The sequence below is a fragment of the Aotus nancymaae genome, unplaced genomic scaffold (assembly GCF_030222135.1).
Source record: "Aotus nancymaae isolate 86718 unplaced genomic scaffold, 86718_ANA_hifiasm-v0.15.2.pri h1tg000008l, whole genome shotgun sequence".
Classification (NCBI taxonomy): Eukaryota; Metazoa; Chordata; class Mammalia; order Primates; family Aotidae; genus Aotus; species Aotus nancymaae.
The window spans coordinates 32,423,040-32,442,096 of NW_026988419.1; positions in this window are offsets into that span (position 1 = coordinate 32,423,040).

Below are 19,057 nucleotides of genomic sequence, written 5' to 3' on the forward strand. Positions count from 1 at the left end.
CTCTACAAAAAATTTAAAAATTAGCCAGGTGTAGTGATGCACACATGTGGTCCCAGCTACTCAAGAGGCTGAAGTGGGAGGATCACTTGAGCCAGGGAGGTTGAGGTTGCAGTAACCCATGAGCATAATACTGCACTTCAGCTTGGATGACAGAGTGAAACACTGTCTCAAATATATATATATATTTTAAAAAGAATATATTCGCCAGGCGTGGTGGCTCACGCCTGTAATCCCAGCACTTTGGGAGGCTGAGGTAGGTGGATCACCTGAGGTCAGGAGTTCAAGACCAGCCTGACCAATATGGTGAAACCCAATCTTTAAAAAAAAAAAGAATGCATTCTTAAGAAGAATAAATAAACACATAATTCTAATATGCTGGTGCTATGGTTTGGATATTTGCCCCTCTAAACCTCATGTTGAAATTTGATCCCCAATGCTGGAGGTAGGCCAAATGGGAGGTATTTGGGTCTTGGGGGCGGATCTCTTATGAAGAGATTAATGCCTTTCCTTAGGGATGAGGGAGTTCTTCTATTAATTCCCACAAGAGTTGGTTGTTAAACAGAGCCTGGCACTTTCTCTTTTTTCTCTGTTTCTTCTTCTCTCACCATGAGAGAAGACTTTTGCCTTCCACCATGGGTGGAAGCAACCTGAAGCTTTCACCAGAAGTCAAGCAGATGCCACTGGCATGCTTCTTGTACAGCCAGGAGAACGGTGAGCTAAATAACCTCTTCTCTTTATAAACTACCAAGTCTCAGGTATTCATTTATAGCAACACAAAACAGATTAAGATAGCTGGGTTTCCATAGAAGTAGTCAACTGTAGATTTGTAGCAACAGACTTCACAAGCAAAGCAAGGTGCATAAATTAGTAGTTAACTAAGTCATTTCCAGAAATGTATCTGGCACTATTTCATAAGGGTTAATAGTGCTGCCTCTGGAACTAGTTCTGGGTTTGCATTCCAGCTCTGCCTCTCACTAGCAATGTAACCTTTTGGGTAAGTTTCCTCTTTGTGCCTCAATTTTCTCATCTGTAAAAAGGGAATGACAATAATAGTCTCAACCTCATAGAATTATTATACAAATTAATCTTTAGAATACGCCTGGCATGGCCAGGCAAAGTGGCTCACGTCTGTAATCCCAGCACTTTGGGAGGCTGAGGTGCGAGCAACACTTGAGGCCAAGAGTTCGAGACCAGTCTGGGCAACATAATGAGACTCTGTCTCCACAAAAATCATTTTTAAAAATCAGCTCGGGGCCGAGCGCGGTGGCTCACGCCTGTAATCCCAGCACTTTGGGAGGCCGAGGCGGGTGGATCACGAGGTCAAGAGATTGAGACCATCCTGGTCAACATGGTGAAACCCCGTCTCTACTAAAAATACAAAAAATTAGCTGGGCATAGTGGCACGTGCCTGTAATCCCAGCTACGCAGGAGGCTAAGGCAGGAGAATTGCCTGAACCCAGGAGGCGGAGGTTGCAGTGAGCCGAGATCGCGCCATTGCACTCCAGCCTGGGTAACAAGAGTGAAACTCCATCTCAAAAAAAAAAAAAAAAAATCAGCTCATTGTGGTAGTGTGCACTTGTAGTCAGTCCCAGCTGCTCAGGAGGCCAAGGTGAGCATATTGCTTGAGCCCAGGAGTTCAAGGCCACAGTGGCTATGATCACACTATTGTACTCCAGCCTGGGTAACAGAGTGAGACCCTGTCTCTGAATAATATACCTGGCATATAGTAGGTGGTAAATAAATTGAATACTATGTACCAGGCATTGATCTAGCCTCTGGGAATATAGTGGAAGGAAAAAGCAAAGGTCCTACACTTGGAGCTTAGAAGTTATATTAGCAACTTCCATTTCACCTTTTCCCAAAACTTTCCCCCATGGTTAAGTGCAAGTGAGCAAATCATTTTTTATTTTTCAGAGATGAAGTCTCACTGTGTCATCCAAGCTGGAGTACAGTGGCATGATCATAACTCACTGCAGCCTCAGACTTCTGGCCTCAAGGAATCCTCCTGCCTTCGTCTTCTGAGTACCTGGGACTACAGGGATGTTTAACCATGTTTGGCTAATATTTTTAATTTTTGTAGAGAAAGGGTCTTCTTTGTTGACTAATCTAGCGAATACATTTTCAAAATAATTTCTGTTGCACCAGAAGCCTAGGCTGTGATATCCATTCATAGGCAAACATTTTTGAGCTCCTACTATGTGCCAAGTACTATATAAAGAAATAGAGGGCAGGCGTGATGGCTTATGCCTATAATCCCAGCACTTTGGGAGGCCAAGGTGGGCGGATCACTTCAGGTCAGGAATTTGAGACCAGCCTGGCCAACATGGTCAAACCATCTACTAAAACTACAAGAATTAGCCGGGCATGGTGGTGCATGCCTGTATTCCCAGCTACTCCAGAGGCTGAGGCAGGAGAATCACTTGAACACAGGAGGTGGAGGTTGCACTGAGCCGAGATTGCATGCCACTGCACTCTAGCCTGAGAGACAGGCTCAAAAAAAAAGAAAGAAAGAAACAAAGAAAGAAAGAGGACCAAACACTGCATGTTCTCACTCATAAGTGGGTGTTGAACAATGAGAACACAGGGACACAGGGAGGGAAATGTCACACACTGAGGCCTGGGGCATAGGGGCTAGGGAAGGAATAGCTGGGGCCAGGGGTATTGGGGAAGGATAGCATTAGGAGAAATACCTAATGTAGATGACAGGGAGATGGATGCAGCAAACCACCACCATGGCACATGCATACCTATGTAACAAACCTGCACAATCTGCACATGTATCCCAGAACTTAAAGTATAATAAATAAATTTAAAAAAAAAAGAAAGAAAGAAATAGAGTCTTTGTCCTCAAGGAATTCCTAAAGCGGACATGCAGCTGTAAAAATCTTTTTTTTTTTTTTTTGAGACAGAGTTTTGCTCTTGTTGCCCAGGCTGGAGTCCAATGGCATGAACTCAGCTCACCACAACCTCCATCTCCCAGGTTCAAGTGATTCTCCTGCTCAGCCCCTGAGTAGCTAGGATTACAGGTGTGTCCCACCACGCCTGGCTAATTTTTTTGTGTTTTTAATAGAGACAGGGTTTCTTTTCTTTTTTTTTTTTTTTTTTTTTTTTCTGAGACAGAGTCTGCACTGTCACCAGGCTGCTGTGGCACAATCTCGGCTCACTGCAACCTCCGCCTCCCGGGTTCAAGCAATTCTCCTGCCTCAGCCTCCAAAGTAGCTGGGATTACAGGCGCGTGTCACCACACCCGGCTAATTTTTGTATTTTCAGTACAGATGGGGTTTCATCATGTTGGTCAGGCTGGTCGCAAACTCCTGACCTTGTGATCCGCCCGCCTCAGTCTCCCAAAGTGCTGGGATTACAGGCGTGGGCCACCACATCCAGCCACAGCTGTAAAACTCTTATTGAATAATGCAGTAGTATGCACGCATTTCCATGTGTTTATACATATAATTTTATTGATAACACATATAAGGTAATGCCTTGTTTATCAGGAAATAATTTTTAGCCAACAACCTAGCCAGGAACTAGGAATTATTAAGAAAAAGAGGCATTTGAGTGTACAAAAAAGGTGTCACTAAATTAACTCAGTTTATTTGTAAGATCCTTGGGGTCTAGTTATCTTTATCATAAATGTTAACAAGTTCATTTGGCTGGTTTCCTAATTATAAGGAGCTGAGAATTAGAAAGGAGCTTCTGGAGCTGCATCAGGAATAAGAAGTGGCAGCTGGTCATGAATGAAGCAAAATAATATTTGATGAAAGTGACAGAAAAATCATTTTCTGTCATGGCATCATCCCATCTTTCTGTCATGGCATCATCCCATCTTTCTGTCATGGCTATACTGTTATTGCATCAGTGCAATAACAGATGCTTTCAGTCAGAACTAGAGTCAGAAAAATGTTAAAGAATGTTCTGTGCATGCTGTTTTAAGAGGGAGAAAAATATTTAACGCATTTTAGAAGGCTTTTTGTGAAAGATGATTCACATGTTTTAAAAGGTTTAACTCTTATAGAGTTGAGCTATCTGGAAGATTCATTTAAATGATAATACCAAATAACTGGGAAAAGATTGCCTTTGATTATTATTTATGCATAATAATGATAAATTCTGCAATAAGAGCAATGTAAAATGTATAACAAAAATGTTGCTGATAGGTTAAAGATGAGAACAAAAGGAAGACTTCAAGCTGGAATTGCAGAAGGAGGATTTGAGATTAATGCTGGGTCTGAAAGTTGAGCAAAAGTGTGATGGCAAGATTGAGTAAAGGACATGATGGTCTGAATGAAGCAATTATTGTTGAAAATGTTAAAAATGCAGCAGAATAGCCTGGGAAAAATGGCAAGACTCTATCTCTTCAAAAAATACAAAAATTAGCCAGATGTGGTGGCTCGAGCCTATGGTTCCAGCTAGTTGGGAGACTGAGGTGGGAGGATCACCTGAGCCTGGGAGGTTGAGGATACAGTGAGTCATGATTGCCCCACTGTTTTCCAGCCTGGACAACACAGTGAGACCCTGTCTCAAAAAGAAAAAAAAATGCAGCAGAGTAAATTCCTGTTTGATCAACTTCTTGCAATGAATGTTTACAGCTCTTGCTGGATTAGAAAATCAGTTTGAAAACATACTTTGCATATTTCTTTTGAGTCTGTGTGTGCTTAGTCTAATTCATGCATTTATCCAGTAGACATTCATTTAGTACCTACCGTCAGGCATCATTCTAGGGGCTGAGGGTGTCTCCAAGAACAAATCTAGCTGTGGCCTCAAAGAGATCCTAGAATGTAGACTAAGAATTAACAGAGAAAAACACTAAAATTTGTATGCTTATTAATCACCATGTAAGTAATAAATGCAAGTCTCATTTAAATAAAACAAAAGCCTTGCTATCCCCATTAGTCAGAGTAACATAGATTTGGCTGGGCCTAGTGGCATGCGCCTGTCATCCCAGCTACTTGGGAGGCTGAGCTGGGAAGATCACCTGAGCTCAGAAGGTGAGGCTACAGTGAGCTGTGATTGCACCTACACTCCACCCCGGTGACAGAGCTAGACTTCATCTCCGGGAAAAAAAAAAGAAAAGTAATGTAGATTTGATATACTAGGCATTGTGGCATAGCAGAAAGAACATGGGCTGTGAAGTCAGAGATCTGAGTTCAAATTTTGACTCTGAGACTTACTAAATATCTGTGTGACTGTAGCCAAGTTAATGAATCTGTCTGAACCTAATTTTTCTTATGTGAAAATAGAGATAATGAATACATTCTTGTGTAAGGAATAAATGGAATGCTATGCATAGTGATGGTAGGTTAAGGCTATGAAGAACTGAGCATGCTTTTCTTTGGTAAGAGCATTGGTTTAGCTTTTGGGAGGGCCCATAACTATGTGGGGCATAAAAGGAAGAAGAGGTTTTTTTTGTTTTTGTTTGTTGTTGAGATGGAGTTTCGCTCCTGTTGCCCAGGATGGAGTGCAGTCACACATACTCGGTTCACTGCAACCTCCGCCTCCCAGGTTCAAGTGATTCTCCTGCCCCAGCCTCCTGAGCAGCTGGGATTATAGGCACCTGCCACCATGCCCGGCTAATTTTTTGTATTTTTTAGTAGAGACGGGGTTTCATAATGTTGGCCAGGCTGGTCTGGAATTCCTGAACTCAGGTGATCCACCCGCCTTGCCCTCCCAAAGTGCTGGGATTACAGGCGTGAGCCACCATGCTGGGCCAAGAAGAGTTATTTTAGAGATAAGAGGATAAACGTCAGTTATAGATAAATGGGAATTTTGGTATAGACTGTATATTAGATACTATTGGGTATGTTAAATTTCATGGGTATTGTCTTAATTCATTTGGGCTGATATGACAAAATACCATAGACTGGATAGCTTATAACAAACAGGGTCCACCCTCATAAGCTATTCACCTCCCAAAGGCCCCATATCCAAATACCTGACACTGGGGATTAGGTTTCAACATACGAGTTTCATGGGGAAACAAACATTCAGTCTATTGCAGGTATGATAGTGATATTGTGAACATATAGGAGAATGTCCTTGTTCATAGAAAACACACACTGAAGAATCTAGGGGTAAAGTATCATGGGGTCTGCTCATTACTGTCAATGATTCAGCAAAGTGTGTGTATGTGTGTGTCTAGAGAGAGAGACAGAGTAAATGTGGCTAAATGTTAACAGTTGGTGTCTTTAGGTAAAGGGTATATGTATATTCTTTAAACCTTTCTGGTTTCCAGGTTTTCTTTTGTTTTGTTTTTTGAGACAAAGTCTCTCTCTGTTACCCAGGCTGAAATGCAGTGGTGCGATCTCAGCTGACTACAACCTCTGTTTCCCTGGTTCAAGCAATTCTCATGCCTCAGCCTCCTGAGTAGCTGGGACTATGGGTGTGCACTTCCTTGCCCAGCTAATTTTTTTTTTTTCTGAGATGAGTCTCCCTCAGTCGCCCAGGCTGGTGTGCAGTGGCATGATCTCAGCTCACTGCAACCTCCACCTCCCGGGTTCAAGCCATTCTTCTACCTCAGCCTCCCAAGTAGCTGGGACTACAGGCGTGCACCACCATGCCCAGCTAATTTTTTGTGTTTTTAGTAGAGACGGGGTTTCACCATGTTATCCAGGATGGTCTCCATCTCCTGACCTCGTGATCTTCCCACTTCAGCCTCCCAAAGTGTTGGGATTACAGGTGTGAGCCACCGCTCCTGGCCCTAATTTTTGTATTACATTTTTTTCCCTTTTTTCCTTCTTTTCTGGCATTCAATTTCAGCATAATTTTTGTATTACTAAAAGAGACAAGGTTTCACCATGTTGGTCAGGCTGGTCTTGAACTTCTGGCCTCAAGTGATCTGCTTGCCTCGGCCTCCCAAAATGCTGGGATTACAGGTATGAACCACCCCACCCGGCCTGGTTTTCAGGTTTGAAATGTTTGAAAATAAAAAGTTGGAAAAATATCTACACATGATTCTGTATTCTACCAATTGTATCTGGGCTACAATGCAAAACTTTTCATGCACATAATTTTACTTTACTTAAAAATCTTATCTTAGCCTGGTGCAGTGGCTCACACCTGTAATCCCAGGACTTTGAGAGGCCAAGGCAGGCAGATTATGAGGTCAAGAGCTCAAGACCAGCTTGGCCAACATAGTGAAACCCTATCTCTACTAAGAATACGAAAAAAAAAAAAAAATTAGCCTGGCATGGGGGTGTGTGCCTGTAATCCCAGCTACTCAGGAGACTGAGGCAGGAGAATTGCTCGAACCCAGGAGGTGGAGGTTGCAGTGAGCAGAGATCGTGCCACTGCAATCCAGCCTGGACGACAGAGCAAGACTCTGCCTCAGAAAAAAAAAATCTTATCTTGAGACTTTTTGGGGGGCAGAAATATAAACAATTTCTATGCAAATATTAGTCAAAAACACCATATCCAGAGAAAAATATATTCTCTGAAGTTTGATAAAAACGAAGATGCATTCTACTTGGAAGACATTTATCAGGGAGGTGCTTTGCACCTCCTGTGTGACTCTATATGAGTTTGTTTTTTCACTTTTTATTTTTATCCCTCTTGATTAATCTATTTTGTTTGTTTGCTTTTTGAGACGGGGGCTCACTCTGTTGCTCAGGCTAGAGTGTACTAGCATGATCACAGCTCACTGCCACCTAGACCTTCCAGGCTCAAGCAATCCTTAGTAGCTGGGACTACAGGCATGTGCCACCATGCCCAGAAGGGATGGAGTCTCCCTATGTTGCCCAGGCTGGTCTTAAACTCCTGGGATCAAGCAATCCTCCTCCCTTGGCCTCCCAAAGTATTGGGATTAGAGGTGTGAGCCACTGCACTCCGCTTGCTTTCTTCTTTGCAAATGTAAGGCCATGTAAATCTAAGAATGTGGAAAAGGCTAAATGCAGTATACGCAACCGTTAGTGGTTCTATTCAATTTACATGTTCTGCTCTGGCAAGCTGGAGTAACAGGGACTGGAGTATCCTCCTGCCTGAAACAACTAAAAAACCAGGTAGACAAAATGTTGACCTACACTCTAGCCTAACCAATGTAGCAAGATTCCATCTCTTAAAGAAAATTACAAAAGAGCAAAGAACCAGGAAAATATCACTCATATGAGGACAATAACAATCAATCAATCCATAAAATTAGACCCAGAAATGCCATAGGTAATAGAATTAGTATATTTGCCTTGGCTTTTGAGGCGATGTAAAACAAACAAAAACAAACAAGCAGAAGAATTAGTAGATAGGGATACTAAAACAAATTATATAGCCGTATTTCAATATAGATAGAGGAAATGCTGAGCATCTTAAGTTGAAACATTGAAGATATAAAGACTGATATTAAAACTTTAGATGGGGCCAGATACAGTGGTTCATGCCTGTAATCCCAGCACTTTGGGAGGCCAAGGTGGGAGGATTGCTTGAGGCCAGGAGTTTGAGATCAACCTGGGCAATAAACAGAGATCTTATCTTTACAAAAATAAAAAAATTAACTGGGCAAGGTGGCACACACTCTCAGCTACTCAAAAGGTTGAAACAGAAGGACTCCTTGAGGCCAGGAATTTGAGGCTGCAGTGAGCTATGATTCTGCCACTGCACCACTCCAGCCTGGGTGACAGAGCAAGACGCTGTCTCTAAAAAGGAAAAAAAGCTCTAGATGGACCAGATGCACTGGCTCATGCCTGTAACCCCAGCACTTTGAGAGGCTAAGACAGGAATCATTTGAGGCCAGGAGTTCAAGACTAGCCTGGGCAACACAGCAAGACACTCATCTCTACAAGAACAAACAACCATCAAGAAACACACACACAAAATTTCAAGATGCAAACTACAATGGCTGAGGTGAAGAATACATTGCATGAGGATAAAAGCAGATTAGATACCGAAAAAAGATTCGTGAACATGAAGACACACGATATAAATTGTATAAAATGAAATACAGAGGCCACACGCGGTGGCTCACGTCTGTAGTCCCAACACTTTGGGAAGCCAAGGTGGGCAGATCACTTGAGGTCAGGAGTTCCAAACCTGCCTGGCCAACATGATGAAACCTCTCTATGAAAAATGCAAAAATTAGCCCAGTATGGTGCTAGGCGCCTGTAAACCCAGCTACTCAACAGACTGAGGCAGGAGAATTGCTTAAATTCGGGAGGTGGAGGTTGCAGTAAGCCAAGATTGTGCCATTGCACTCCAGCCTGAGAGACAGAGTGAGACTCCATCTCAATAATTAATAATAATAAAATGAAACAAAAAATACTGAAAGAAAAAAATAAAGAGTATCAAGGAAACTATAACACAGTATCAGGGAGGCTAATATATGTGTAATTGAAGTCCCTGAAGAGGGGATGGGAGACAGAAAAAATACTTGAAGAGGTAATGGCTGAAAAATTCCAAATTAGATAAAAACAATAAACCTATTGATCAAAGAAGCTTAATGAGCTGGCTTCCTCTAAGCAGCCTGAGGTGAACCGTGAAAATGTTTCACTATTCACTTGCCCTAGAAAACTTCACAAAATCATGCAATCAGGAGGTTCAAATCTTTGTGTTTAAGAATACGGGTGAAATTGTCTTGGCCATCAAGGGTAGGCATATATGGGAAGCCACCAGGTATCTGAAAGATACTTTATAGAAATATTGTGTAGAAGCCATGTTACAGTGGTGGAGTTGCTAGGTGTGCCCAGGCCAAACAGTGGAGCTAGATACATGGTTGCTGGACCAAAAAGAGTGCTGAATTTTTGCTGCACATGTTTAAAAATGCAGAATACTGCTGAATTTAAGGTTTTAGATATAGATTCTCTGATCACTGAGCCTATCCAGGTGAACAGAGCACCCAAGATGCACACTGCTGGACTTACAGAGCTCATGGTCAGATTAATCCATGTATGACTTCTGCCTGCCACACTGAGATAATCCTTACTGAAAAGGAACAAATTATTATTTTTTTTTTTCTTGAGACAGAGTCTCGCTCTGTCACCCAGGCTGGAGTGCAGTGGCGCCACCTCAGCTCACTGCACCCTCTGCCTCCCAGGTTCAAGCGATTCTCCTTCCTCAGCCTCCCGAGTAGCTGGGATTACAGGCCAGCGCCACCATGTTCAGCTAATTTTTGTACTTTTAGTAGAGACAGGGTTTCAGCATGTTGGCCAGGCTGGTCTCAAACTCCTGACCTCAGGCAATTCTCCCACCTTGGCCTCTCAAAGTGCTGGGATTACAGGTGTGAGCCACCATGCCCAGCCTAAACATTTTCAGTTCAGTTGAGCAAATATTTATTGAGAGTTTACTTTTTTTTTTTTTTTAAATATGGAGTCTTGCTCTCGTTGCCCAGGCTGAAGTGCAATGGCACGATCTTGGCTCACTGCAACCCCCGATTCCTGGGTTCAAGCGATTCTCCTGCCTCAGCCTCTGAAGTAGCTGGGATTACAGGTGCCCACCATCATGCCTGGCTAATTTTTGTATTTTTAGTAGAGACAGGGCTTCACTATATTGGCCAAGCTGGTCTTGAACTCCTGACCTCATGATCCACCTGCCTCAGCCTCCCAATCCTTTTTTTTTTTCTCTTAATTTGAGATGGAGTCTTGCTCTATTGCCCAGACTGGAGTGCAGTGGTGTGATCTCGGCCCACTGCAACCTCTGCCTCTCGGGTTCAAGCGATTCTCCTGCCTCAGCTTCCTGAGTAGCTGAGATTACAGGTGTGAGCCACCATGCCCAGCTAATTTTTGTATATTTAGTAGAGACAGGGTTTCATCATGTTGGCCAGGTTTTAGATATAGATTCTCTAAATAAGGCAAGATTTGCAAGATTTCTAATCTGGTAGAATATAAGGCAAGTATGAAAATATCTGAGTTACAGGCCAGGAATGGTGGCTCACACCTGTAATCCCAGCACTTTGGGATCACCTGAGGCCAGGAGTTCAAGACCAGCCTGGGCAACATGGTGAAACCCCGTCTCTACTAAAAATAACAAAAATTAGCCAGGAATGGTGGCGGGCATCTATAATCCCAGCTACTCAGGAGACTGAAGCATAAGAATTGCTTGAACCAGAAAGGCAGAGGTTGCAGTGAGCCAAGATCACACCATTGCACTCCAGCCTGGGTGACAGAGTGGCATTACATCAAAAAAAAATTTTTATTAATCTGACTTATAAGGTAAAGCAAGATATGTTTTATTAGGAGAGTACAAAATTCTGTGTGTTTTTAAAAATTTAATGACAATTTTGTTTTATTTTTTGTAATTCTTTTTTTTTTTTTTTTAACTTTTAGGTTCAGCAGTACATGTGAAGATTTGTTATATAGGTAAACTCATGTCATGGGGATTTGTTGTACATTTCATCACCCACTCAGGTGTTAAGCCTAGTACCCAATAGTTATTTTTTCTGTTCTCTCCCTCCTCTTATCCTCTACCCTCAAGTAGACCCCAGTGTCTATTGTTCCATTCTTTGTGTTTTTGAGCTCTTATCATTTCACTCGCACTTATAAGTGAGAACATGTGGCTTTTGGTTTTCTGTTCCTGTGTTAGTTTGCAAAGGATAATAGCCTCCAGCTCTATCTATGTATCTATGTTCCCTCAAAAGACAAGATCTTGTTCTTTTTTTTTTTTTTTTTTTGAGACGAAGTTTCACTCTTGTTATCCAAGCTGGAGTGCAATGGCATGATCTTGGCTCACCGAAACCTCCAGCTCCCAGGTTCAAGTGATTCTCCTGCCTCAGCCTCCCCAGTAGCTGGGACTACAGGCATGCGATACCACGTCTGGCTAATTTTGTATTTTTAGTAGAGAGGGAGTTTCTCCATGTTGGTCAGACTGGTCTCAAACTTCCAACCTCAGGTGATCCACCTGCCTCAGCCTCCCAAAGTGCTGGGGTTACAGGTGTGAGCCACTGTGCCAGAATGATCTTGTTCTTTTATTTATGATTGCATGGGCAATTTAGAAGAGGAAAAAAATCATTATCAAGAATCAAACTGGCCAGGCGCAGTGGCTCACGCCTATAATCCCAGCACTTTGGGAGGCCGAGGAGGAGGTCAAGAGATCGAGACCATCCTGGCCAACATGGTAAAACCCTGTATCTACTAAAAATACAAAAAAATTAGCCAGGTGTGGTGGCATGCACCTGTGGTCCCAGCTACTTGGGAGGCTGAGGCGGACGAATCGCTTGAACCCAGGAGGCGGAGGTTGCAGTGAGCCGAGATTTCGCCACTGCACTCCAGCCTGGTGACAGAGCAAGACTCTGTCGCAAAAAAAAAAAAAAAAAAATCAAACCTCACTGATTCAAACTACAGTTTTCAATTTGTTTAGCTAGGTATGCTAGTATATACCTGTACATTGAAAAACTGAGACAGGAGAATCACTTGAGGCCAGGAATTTGAGTCCGGCCTGGGCTACATAGTGAGACCCTATTTCTAAAAACTTTTTTTAATAAAAATAAATAAATAAATGTATGTTTCTAGGAAAAGAAGTTTGGTTGATAAAATACACTGCACGTGGACAAAATGTCTCTGGTGCCTGCCAGGTAGTGAGACACCCCGTGGTTAGTCAGCATCTTGGAAAAAAATAGTAATCCTACACTGAAATGTAAGTACCAAGAGAAGAGAAATTTGTTTTGTTCACTGATGTATTATAAAGTGCCATGAATATTACTGGTACATTAGGAGGTACTCAATATATATTTGTTAAATGAGTGAATACAATTCAAAGAACAGGAGCGAAAAGGCCGGGCACCGTGGCTCACGCCTGTAATCCTAGCACTTTAGGAGGCCGAGGTGGGTGGATCACCTGAAGTCAGGAGTTCAAGACCAGTCTGGTCATCATGGTGAAACCCCATCTTTAAAAAGAAAACAAAACAAACAAACAAAAAAAAAAAAACAAAAAAGAAAGAAAAGGAGTGAAGAGGTCTGCCGCTGTTTTAGTTAACATTCCATGGAGCTTCCTTAACATTGGAGGAGGGTTGAGCCAACCTGCCCCACTATTTAGCATGCCCCATTATTTGCAGGCAGGGGTTCTGTTCCTTATAATTCTGAAAACAAAACAAAACTAAACTAAACTAAAATAACCGATGTGTTAAAGGAGAAATTGCATGTAATGGCCATGGAGTAATTGGCTGCATGTAGCACAAATTGGTCTTGACCTTTGATGGTCAGTATTTTTATCACCAACTCATTAACAAGTAGGGGAAGGTTATATAGCATGAGTCAGAATGCTTACGCCTAGTTTAGTTCTAATCTTCTTGCCTTGGGATTGAGGAAGCGCCTTCCAATTCTGGAATCTGTGTCCAAGACACCACCAAAGACCTTTTGTTAATGTTTCCTGACAGGCAATTGGAATCCATGAAACCTCTTATTCATTGGAAAATATGTGAGTCTCCCCAGTCTTTCATTCCCACTAAATCTTTCTAGAGTCGTAAAATTAGGTGTTAATCAGTGGCAAATAATTTCTACTACCTTACAGGTAGTTTAGATCTCTAACTCATTCATTCTCCATGAATTCTCTACTAATTAATTCATTCAACAGATACTTCCTAAACACCTATTAAATAGGTACAGTCCCTGTCTTCCAGAAAGCCATGGTTTAAAGAGGAAGTCAAACAAGGAAATGTATAGTTATGATATACTGTGATAAGTGCTCTAATAGAAATATATAAGGTATAAGGCTGTAAGAAATATTTTGTAAGATTGCTTAGAAATGTAGAAATTGATTATATATTAGAATTATAGTTACTTACAAACCCACATCAACTATAAGGAAGCTTTACAGGTAATGTATTAGGAATTAATAACTTGAGTTAAATTTCTATATTGTTAACTATATGAATTGTGATGTTTCCTTGTTGGAAATTATTTATCATCTATAGAGATAGTTTTAGTTTCTAATTATGTTTCACTAGAAAGTATTGTCTGAATATAAAATCTAATTTTAAGCCCTTACATCTGTATTAATTTCTGGTGCTATTGTATTATGTTACTACCATATGGGATTCCAAGGTCCAGGTGATACCACTGCCTGTGAACCTGATTCTTCCTCAGTAAGATGATCCCATCTGTGCTGACAAAGACACTCTTTATTTTTAGGACAGTTATTGCTATGGTTACTGTGAACCAGAGCTGGCCTTCAGTATTATGTCACCTGTTCAGTGACTGTTCATTATTTCCCATGGAAATTTTGAAGCAGGAAAACAAATGCAATAAAAAATATATATATCACACAAAGAGCTGTACTCGCAAAACATTCACTTAAATGTGTAATTCATTTAAATGTATAATGCAAATTTTAAAAAAACTTCATTTTTTATAACAAGGTAAAACATCTGATCAATGTATTTAAAATATGAAAGTAAATTTAGAACAATATTTGATTAGTTATCAAATCAACAGGAAAATGTATGTTAAATGCTGTTATTTCCAAATTCAGTTTGGGAATTAATTAAAATGAGAGTGGGTAGAACATTCGCAGGGAGTACTAAATATTTTATTTATAATGAGACATAATTAATAATTTACAAATAGTATAATTGGTAAAAATCTGAAAGCAAAATATTTCCTTTTAGCCATAAATTGTTTTGAAGAGCACTGTTTGGCACATTATTAAGAATTATTTTGGATAGGAGAGTATGTGATTAAAAAAAAGAATTATTATTTTCAGTTTTAAAACACAAAATAAGCCCAGGCCCAGTGGCTCACTTTGTGTTTTATCTGTAATCCCAGCACTTTGGGAAGTCAAGGTGGGGCGGATCACCTGAGGTCAGGAGTTCGAGACCAGCCTGACCCACATGGAGAAACCCCGTCATTACTAAAAAAAAAAAATACCAAATTAGCTGGATGTGGTGGTGCATGCCTGTAATCCCAGCTACTCAGGAGGCTGAGGTAGGAGAATCATTTGAACCTGGGAGGCGGAGGTTGCAGTGAGTTGAGATCGGGCCATTGGACTCTAGCCTGAGCGACCAGAGCAAAACTCCATCTCAAACAAAACAAAACAAAACCACAAAATGAAAATATGTGAATTTTCCAAATGGCACAAAGTTTTCTGATTTACATCACAAGTATGCATGTTCTTATTTTGCAATGTTCTGATTTTGTAATGCATTCTCAGAAACACAAGTGTTTAGCAACAACCAAAATTCTTTCCAGTTAGTTTTGTAATTTGGGGCTATATTTCAAAAGAGTTACTTCATTTTGTTGCATGAGAGATTAAACAGAAAAATATAGAGACCTTGAGAGGGATTTTGTCCCTTTTTTTTTTTTTTTTTTTTGACTTCTGGTGGGTTGGCAGCCTGGGGCAGAGGTTGCAGTGAGTGGAGATCATGCCATTGCCCTCCAGCCTGGGCAACAAGAGCAAAACTCCATCTAAAAACAAAACAAAACAAAATTAATTCAGTCTAATACAGTCTATGGCATTAATAATTTAATCTCTTTTTTTTTTTTTGAGACGGAGTCTCGCATTGTCACCCAGGCTGGACTTGAACGGTGCTATCTTGGCTTACTGCAACCTGTGCCTCCCGGGTTCAAGTGATTGTCCTGCCTCAGCCTCCCAAGTGCTGGGATTACAGGCGCCCGGCACTACACTCGGCTAATTTTTTGTATTTTTAGCAGAAACGGGGTTTCACTATGTTGGCCAGGCTGGTCTCAAACTCCTGACCTCGTGATCTGCCCGCTTTGGCCTCCCAAAGTGCTGGGATTACAGGTGGGAGCCACTGTGCTGGGCCAATAATTTAATCTTTAAATTAGTTACTATTTGGATAGTTTATTATATATAAACTTACAATAATATAGTACTATATATACATTTAAAATATATATCTATATAACATAGTATATAAAATTAAAATAAAATTCCTCTTTTCAATAAATCCTTTCTGACAGAATCAAAAGCAGGTCAATGCAAAACAAAAACAAAAGCAAAAAAATTTGCTTTTTCTCCTCATATTGGTATTGAGGTAAATCAGGACTTGAGAGATTCCACTCTCATAGCTATTTTTTGTTTGTTTGTTTGTTTGAGACGGAGTCTTGCTCTGTCACCCAGCCTGGAGTGCAATGGCGTGATCTTTGCTCACTGCAACCTCTGCCTCCTGGGTTCAAGTGATTCTCCCGCCTCAGCCTCCCAAGCAACTGGGATTACAGGTACCTGCCATCATGCCCAGCTAATTTTTGTATTTTTGCAGAGACAGGGTTTTACCATGTTGGCCAGTCTGGTCTTGCACTCCTGACCTCAGGTGATTAGCCCGCCTCAGCCTCCCAAAATGCTGGGATTACAGGCATGAGCCACCATGCCTGGCCTCTTATAGATATTTGAATTGGAGTACTTTGCAACTCTAGAGATTTGGAGGACCAGTAAGGATTACATAAAGCTTTGAAACTCATGTTGCCAACTGATTGGCCATCATGAAGTAACATTTATTTTATTTTATTTTTTTCTGAGACAGGGTCTTGCTCTGTCATCTAGGCTGGAGTGCAGTGGCGTAATCTCAGCTCACTGCAGCCTTAACCTCCTGGGCTCAAACGATCCTCCCACCTCAGCCTCTCAAATAGGTGCAACTACAGGAATGTGCCATCACATGCTAATTTTTCTATTTTTTGTAGAGACAGAATCTCTCTATGTTGCCCAGGCTGGTCTCAAACTCCTGGGCTCAAGTGATCAGCCCACCGTGGCCTCCCAGAGTGCAGGGCTTATGCACGTGAGTCACTGCACCTGGCCACCTTTAATTTTTTAAAAATAAATTACCTGGGTTGTATGTAATAAACTAAAAATAAAGTATACCTTTAAAATGCTCTTTAAAAATCTGATGAAGGCCTCAAATGCTATTTTTAAATTTTTTAATTTGGAGACAGAATCTCACTCTCGCCCAGGCAACCTTCTCTCCAGGCTCAAATGATCTTCCTGCCTCAGCCTCCTAAGTAGCTGGGACTACAAGTTCACACCACCAAGCCCATCTGATTTTTAAAAATGTGGAGACGGGGTCTCACTTTGTTGCCCAGGCTAGTCTCCTGGTCTCAAGCAAGCCTTCCAACTCGGCCTCCCAACGTGGTAAGACAGTAGTCGTGAGCCCCTCAAAGTCCAGCTTTTTTTTTTGAGACACAGGCTAGAGTGCAGTGGAGTGATCTTGGCTCACTGCAACCTCTGCCTCCTGTGTCCAAGCGATTCTCCTGCCTCAGCCTCCCAAGTAGGTGGGACTACAGGCACGTGCCACCACGCCTGGCTGATTTTTGTATTTTTAGTAGAGATGGGGGTTTCACCATGTTGGCCAGGCTGGTCTTGAACTCCTGACCTCAGGTGATCCACCCTCTTCATCCTCCCAAAGTGCTGGGATTATAGATGTGAGCCACCTCGCCTAGCCCTGGCTGCTATTTTTAAATAACTGAATATTGTGAGTAAAAATTACAGTAAATCCCAACCTGTGACGTAACATTTTGTTATATGTAAATATGATCATATATGTACATTGAAAATATACAAATAGGCCAGGCACGGTGGCTCATGCCTGTAATCCCACCACTTTGGGAGGCCAAGGCCAGTGGATCACGAGGTCGGGAGTTTGAGACCAGACTGGCCAACATAGTGAAACCCCGTCTCTCCTAAAAATACAGAAAAAATTATCTGTATGTGGTGGTGGGCACCTGTAATCCCAGCTACTTGGGAGACTGAGGCAGGAGAATCGCTTGAACCTGGGAGGTGGAGGTTGATGTGAGCCAAGATCGTGCCACTGCACTCCAGCCTGGGCAACAGTATGAGACTTCATTTCAAAAAAGAAGACCCCATCTTCACTAAAAAAAAATACTAAAAAGTAGTTGGGTGTGGTGGCGCATGCCTGTAATCCCAGCTACTCAGGAGGCTGAGGCAGGAGAATTGTTTGAACCCAGGAGGCAGAGGTTACAATGAGCCGAGATCACACCATTGCACTCCAGGCAACAGAGCAAGATTCTGACTCCAAAAAGAAAGAGAGAAAGAGAAAGAGAGAAAGGGAGAGAGAGAGAGAAGAAAATACACAAATAGGGAAACTGAAGGTAAGACAAAAATTAAACACTTTTAAATGTCTTACTAATCATGATGACTATATGCTATCATTAATTAACAGATCAGTACACTGTTAGGACAACGTTCATTGTACTGATAGTGGGTTCGGGTCCTTATTTCAATCTTTGTTTTTTTTTTTTTTTTGGTTGACTCTTCTCATGATTAGACCATCCTATTTACTGGTAATATTGCTGACAGAGTTCATGGCTCTTCTCTTTTCTTCTTGTTTGCTTGTTCTTGGGTTATTAGTATTAGCTTCAATCAGCAGTTTCTTTGTAAAAAAAAATTTTTTTTTTGATCCTATGATTTTATATCCTGGTTTTTTTATCTTAGCAATGAAACAAGTATTTTTTGTTATATAACTTTACATAAATATCATAGCCTTATATTTCATGACATGAATATATTAGAATTTATTGCAGCATTCTTCCAATATTTGCATGCCATGACTGCTCCCACTACTATAAATAAGACTGTATTGAACATCTTTATGCTGTAGTTTTCTTTTTCTTTTGTAAAAAATATTTTTAAGCTGCTTATCTATTTCATGAAGGTTGAGTTAAAACTAGTAGACAAGGCTGGGTGCAGTGGTTCACGCCTGTAATCTCTGTACTTTGGGAGTTCAAGGTGGGAGGAGTCCTTGAACCCAGGAATTTGAGACTAGCTTGTGTAACATGGTGAGCTCCCTGTCTATACAAAAATAAAAAAAATTAATGGGGTGTGGTGGTATATGCCTGCAGTCCCAGCTACTTAGGAGGCTAAGAAAAGAGGATCACTTGATCCCAGGAGGTCTAGGCTGCAGTGAGCTGTGATTGCACCACTGCATCCAGCCTAGGCAACAAAGTGAGATCCTGTCTCAAAAAAAAAAAAAAAACCCCACAAAAAGGCTGGATGCCGTGGCTCACACCTGTAATCCCAGCATTTTGGGAGGCCAAGGTGGGCGGATCATTTGAGCCCAGGAATTTGAGACCAGCCTGGCCAACATGGTGAAACCCTGTCTGTACTAAAAATACAAAAAATTAGCTGGGTGTGGTGGCTTGCGCCTGTAATCCCAGCTACTCGCGATGCTGAGGCAGGA